This window comes from Phyllostomus hastatus, unplaced genomic scaffold, assembly GCF_019186645.2.
Source record: "Phyllostomus hastatus isolate PE091 unplaced genomic scaffold, TTU_PhHast_1.1 phas_contig_64, whole genome shotgun sequence".
In the NCBI taxonomy this organism is placed as follows: Eukaryota; Metazoa; Chordata; class Mammalia; order Chiroptera; family Phyllostomidae; genus Phyllostomus; species Phyllostomus hastatus.
Genome location: NW_025333928.1, coordinates 129,460 through 134,633, shown reverse-complemented (window position 1 = coordinate 134,633; position 5,174 = coordinate 129,460).

Here is a 5,174-nt window from a genome sequence, read left to right as displayed (position 1 = left end):
TGCATCTGCCTTCACCCCAGTTCCGATGAATGTTTCTTCTTTAACTCCTTGGTTGTTGGACTTCTGTAGTTAGATTTTCTGCAGGTTATTGTTGTTTTATGTTTTTAAATTTGTTGCTGTCCTTCTTTTGTTTGTGCAAGGAAACAAAGCATATCTACCTATGCCTCCATTGTGGCTGAAAGTCTAGTCCTTCTATTTATATGAATGTAGAGCTTACATTTCAGATGAGAGCTTCAAGTCTTTCAAAAGCCAATCTGACCAGCAGTCATACTATCTTTCTTTCTTTTTTTATTTATTTTTTTAATCATTGTTCAAATACAGTTTTCTCCTTTTTACTCCCAATCCAGTCCCCCCTCCCACCTCTTCCCACTTCCCTCCCATTACCACCTTCCCCTTAGTTTATGACCATGTGTCCTTTAAGTTTGTTCCTGTGAACCCTTCCCACTGTCCCCTTAAATTCCCTCTACTCCGTACTATCTTTCTTAGAAGAGTTTTCTGGGGCTCAGTATAAAGGTCTGGACTCACACTAGGAAAGTTATCTTAGCTTTTTCACTGGCAAAGAATATTGAAAACCTGGAAAACAGATATTATGTGAAACTAAGATCACTGAAAATAGAAAAACATAACTTTTGGGGCAGAAGGCAATCTTCCAGTTTTGATGAGAGGATGGCAATGTTTTCTTTTTGGTAGAACAGAATAATAGGTAAGCTCATTTTAAGGTCTGAATGATAAGTTTTCCTTTTCAGTGTGTGTTTTAATGTAGTAGTTGAAAGACATAGTATGAAAATTTCATCTAAATTGCAGAATAATGGAAACAACTCAGCTGGTGATCTATAGGTGCTGGGGACCACTCTGTGTGGTTTCTTAGACTGTAGCCCCACAAAAGCAAGCCCTGAAAGGGGCTAGGAAGTATCCCTGGAAAACCAGGTAAAAATGCAGGTGGTACACATGACCCAACTCTAAAACTGAGGGTTCCCGTAGAAATCAGGCCTGATAAATATGTGTATCCTTTGAAGCTTGCTCTGGTTTGTTTTATATAGCCCTGGTGATATAAACCAGATGTTTAAATTCAAGGCATAATGAGTAAACTCCTTATCTCATGAAACACATCTTAAAGAGCCTCTGGTATGACTAACAGACCCTGACCTATGACAAATCTCTATGTTCCTTCAATTGTTATCTATAGATAATTCCTGTTTTTGTATGACTATAGCCTTTCCACATTGACTGATGAGCTATGCATGTATGCTGTATATACCTACACATACCATTCCCAATAAAAGCCATCTGGGAGAAGGGCAGGGGTCATTCTCCACTAGAGGGAATTGCCATCCCCTTTCCCATTAGAACAGCAAGATTGTGTCCGGGATGACTGATTTACCATCTGCGGTGGATGGGAGGATTCTGCAGGCCTGAGGTCCTCCCACAGATAGGGGACTGTTTTAAGACACTATGGTGCAGCTGTTCATTGGAATGCCAAGCATCTGTTTTAAAAAAAAAAAACAGAATGAGGCAGATATCTGTGTATTGATGTGGAGGCCTGCCACAAATTCATTCTAAGAAAAATTTTAATGGACAGAATAGTGTGTGTCATATGGTACCTGTTGTGTAAAAGTGATTGAGAAATAAGAATCTATAGTTATTTGAGTTTGAATACAGATTAAAAAATTCTGAATAGAGACATAGAAATCATAACTGTGGCCCCTGTGGGAATGAGAGCATGAACCTGAACGAGGTTGGGGCTAGGTGGCAGATTTCCCACTGTGTACCTTTTTTCTTTTTCTGGAGCTACCTGATGGCATTACTCCCCAAAAATTAAAAACAAAGAAAGAAAAGTAATATATAAAAACTTAATGTTGATTACTTAATTTCTGTCTTTGGTTGAAGGAAGCCTGATGCTAATTTAGTAGCAAAGGGGATAGCTGCCCAATGTGCAGGCTGTAACCTGCCAGCAAACAGAAGAGAAGGGTGTTCCTCCACCACTACAGTGAGTGGTATTTGAGGACTTGGGGGTTCATTTTCATCCAAAACAGCAGCCTGTTCTAGAGCCTAAGGAGATTCCTGTGAACACTTTCCCTCCCATAGCTCTTAGGCAGGAGAACAGGAATGGGCAACACTTTACTAAACCTGAACCCTTTGAAAAATCTTATCTTGAGAACATTTCCCCTCCATATTCCTGTACTTTAATGATTTTTATCACTGCAGCCTGAGCCTTTATCAGTAGAGAGCAGCACCATCTACAAGAATATTCTGCAGTTATAGAAACATGTTAGACCTGACACACCTGTGTATGGTAGCTGTTGACCACATAGTAAGTACTTGAAATGTAGCTATTATGACTAAAGAAATAATTTTTAAATAGCATTTAACTTAATTTAAATCTAAATAACCACATGTGAATGGTGCACATAGTCACATCTGTCTGGTTAAAGTGGTAGGGACACATCTAAGGTTTAGTGTAGTCCTAAGTTACTGAAACAAAAATATATCCAAAAGTTCTCCCTTCTTAGAAAAGCCATTGTTTGCTCAAAAAATATTTATTAAGCACCTTCTATGGACAAACACAGTTATCATTCCCAAGATAGTACCATGAACATAAAAGACAAGGCCTGGATCCTCATAAAACTTACACTGTAGTGCAAAGATCAGAGAACTATGATCCTGGGCTAATCCAGACCTCCACCTGTTTCCATGTGCATTTTTACATTTTAAAATATTTGAAAAAACCAGAAGAGAAATAATTCATGATACATGAAATTCAAATTTCATTATTCATAAATCAGTCTTGGGGGGAACACAGCTCTGCCCATTGGTTTATGTTTTGTCAATGGCTGCTATCTCAATTAGAGCCTTTTGCAATAGAGACTATGCAGCCCTCAGAGCCTAAAATATTTACCATGTGGTGCTTTACAGAAAATGTTTGCCGACTCCTGTTCTAGTAGATAGTCACGTGTCAGACTCCAAGCACTTTGCAGGCGTTATCTCTTTTGATCTTCGGGACAACTCTGATAGAGGTTCTATTAATGCCTACATTGGCAAAATGTGAACCCCAAGCCTGAGAATATGCATTTCTACCTAGCTTCCAGGTGATGTTGATGCTGCTGGTTTGGAGATCACAGCCTCCAGGTCAGTGATTTTCAACTGTTGTTGCATATAGAATCCTCTGAGACTTTAAAAAATGATGCCCAGCACTCTCCCTGCCCTGCCCTGAGATTCAGATTTCATTGGTCCAAGACCCAGGCATCAGTATTTTTAAAAAAGCTTTCCTGGTGCCCTGAGCAGTGTGGCTCAGTGGACTAAGTGCTGGCCTGTGAACCAAAGGGTCACCAATTTTATTCCCAGTCAGGGCACATACCTGAGTTGTGGGCCAGGTCCCCAGTAGGGAGCACGTGAGAGTCAACCACACATTGATGTTTCTCTTTCTCTCTCCCTTCCACTTTCTAAAAATAAATAAATCATTTTTTTAAAAAAAGCTTTCTTGATGATTTAAATATACAGGCAGAGTTGAAAATCACTGCCTGATAAAAATCATATTGAACTGTAATAAAGTGAACATTCAAATGGCAATCCAATGGTAGACTTCTAGTTCTCATTCTAATATGACACACGGAAAAAAGTTGCTTCTGCTCTCCAGGGCTATATTTTCTTTGCAGGTGGAAAATGAGGAGACTCACACCAGACAATCTCAGAGGGCTCAAGCTCACTGAATTATCAGATCCTTTCACAAATGCGTGGGACAGGGGGTCGGGAGAAACACTCAGGTCTTCCCATGCTCTGAGTGTACAACATCATGTGCAAACACCAGGTACATTTACAGTAAAACTTACAACTGACAGCTGCTATTAATTCTTGTTTGGCACTTTATCAATATGGAAATGCTTCCATATAGCCACACTACACACACAGCAAGAAATTAAAAATTATGACTTAATGACTGTGAAAGTAATGTTTTATTGTAGGAAACTTGGAACATTATAAAAAAAAAACATGAAGAAGTAAACCCTAAGATCCCTAGAACTGTGTTTTGAACAGCCTCATTTATGAGATCTCAGCCAACTAAATGGTATTGTGATCAATTTCCCGCAGAAGCAGGGAGGGCTGAATGTTCTAAGGGTCCTCTCCAACAAAAGCCCTATAGCTGAAGCCCTATTATTACATCTCTGGTAAATGCAGCTCAAAGCCTGGGCTCAAAGGCAGTGTGGGCTCTTAATGGGAGCATAAGAACCACAGCTTGTAAACTATAGGATCTTGGATGGTGTTTTTGTACCTAATTGGTAGTGGTCTACCCTCAATTACTTTATCTATGAAAACTTTATCCACTGTGAAAACTCTCCTTGACAGTTATTTCTGCACTAAGTTGACATCTGCAGGTAAAAGATATTAGGTGAGAAAGCTTAGACTTTTGCTTTCACTGAGAGTAACTGGGTGACCTAGGTCTTTCCTTCTTTAGAAATAAACATGGGAAGCAGTAACATGAAACAGGAAAATGGGCTAGACCCAGACATTTATTGGTTCAAATCCATTCAATGCCTCTATTACAGATCGAATGTTTGTGTCCCCTCAGTGTGATGGTATTTTGGAGGTGGGATCTTTGGGATGTGATTAGGTTTAGATGCAGTCATGAGGGTGAGAACCCCATGATGGGATTAAGTGTCCTTATAAGAAGGAAAGAGACCAGAATTCTCTACCATGTATGGACACAGAGAAGGCAGCCACTAGAGAGCCAGAAACAGGGTCCCTCACCAGGTAACCAACCCCTTGATGGTGGACTTTCCAGCTTCCAGAACTATGAGAAATAAATGTCTGTTGTGTAAGCCCATTAATCTTTGGTATTTTATTATGGTTTCCAGAGCTGACTAAACAGCCTCTTACTAGTCATTTTCTATATCTGTAAACAGATGATAATAGTATCTACCTTGTAGGTTTACTTTAATGATTTAATGATAAATTTTATGTAAAACACAGAGTACAGTGTTTAGAGCTTAGTGAATGCTCAGAAAATGGTACTATGATAATGATGATGATGAATAATGAAACTTAGCTACTTTAGGGTATAGCTACCTTTAGGACAGAAACAACTACTTGTCCCTTTGCTTATCTTTTATATGGATTGGTCTCCATAGGAAACCTTGGGTACTAAACATCCAACAAAATTGATGCTATCTCTTGTCACT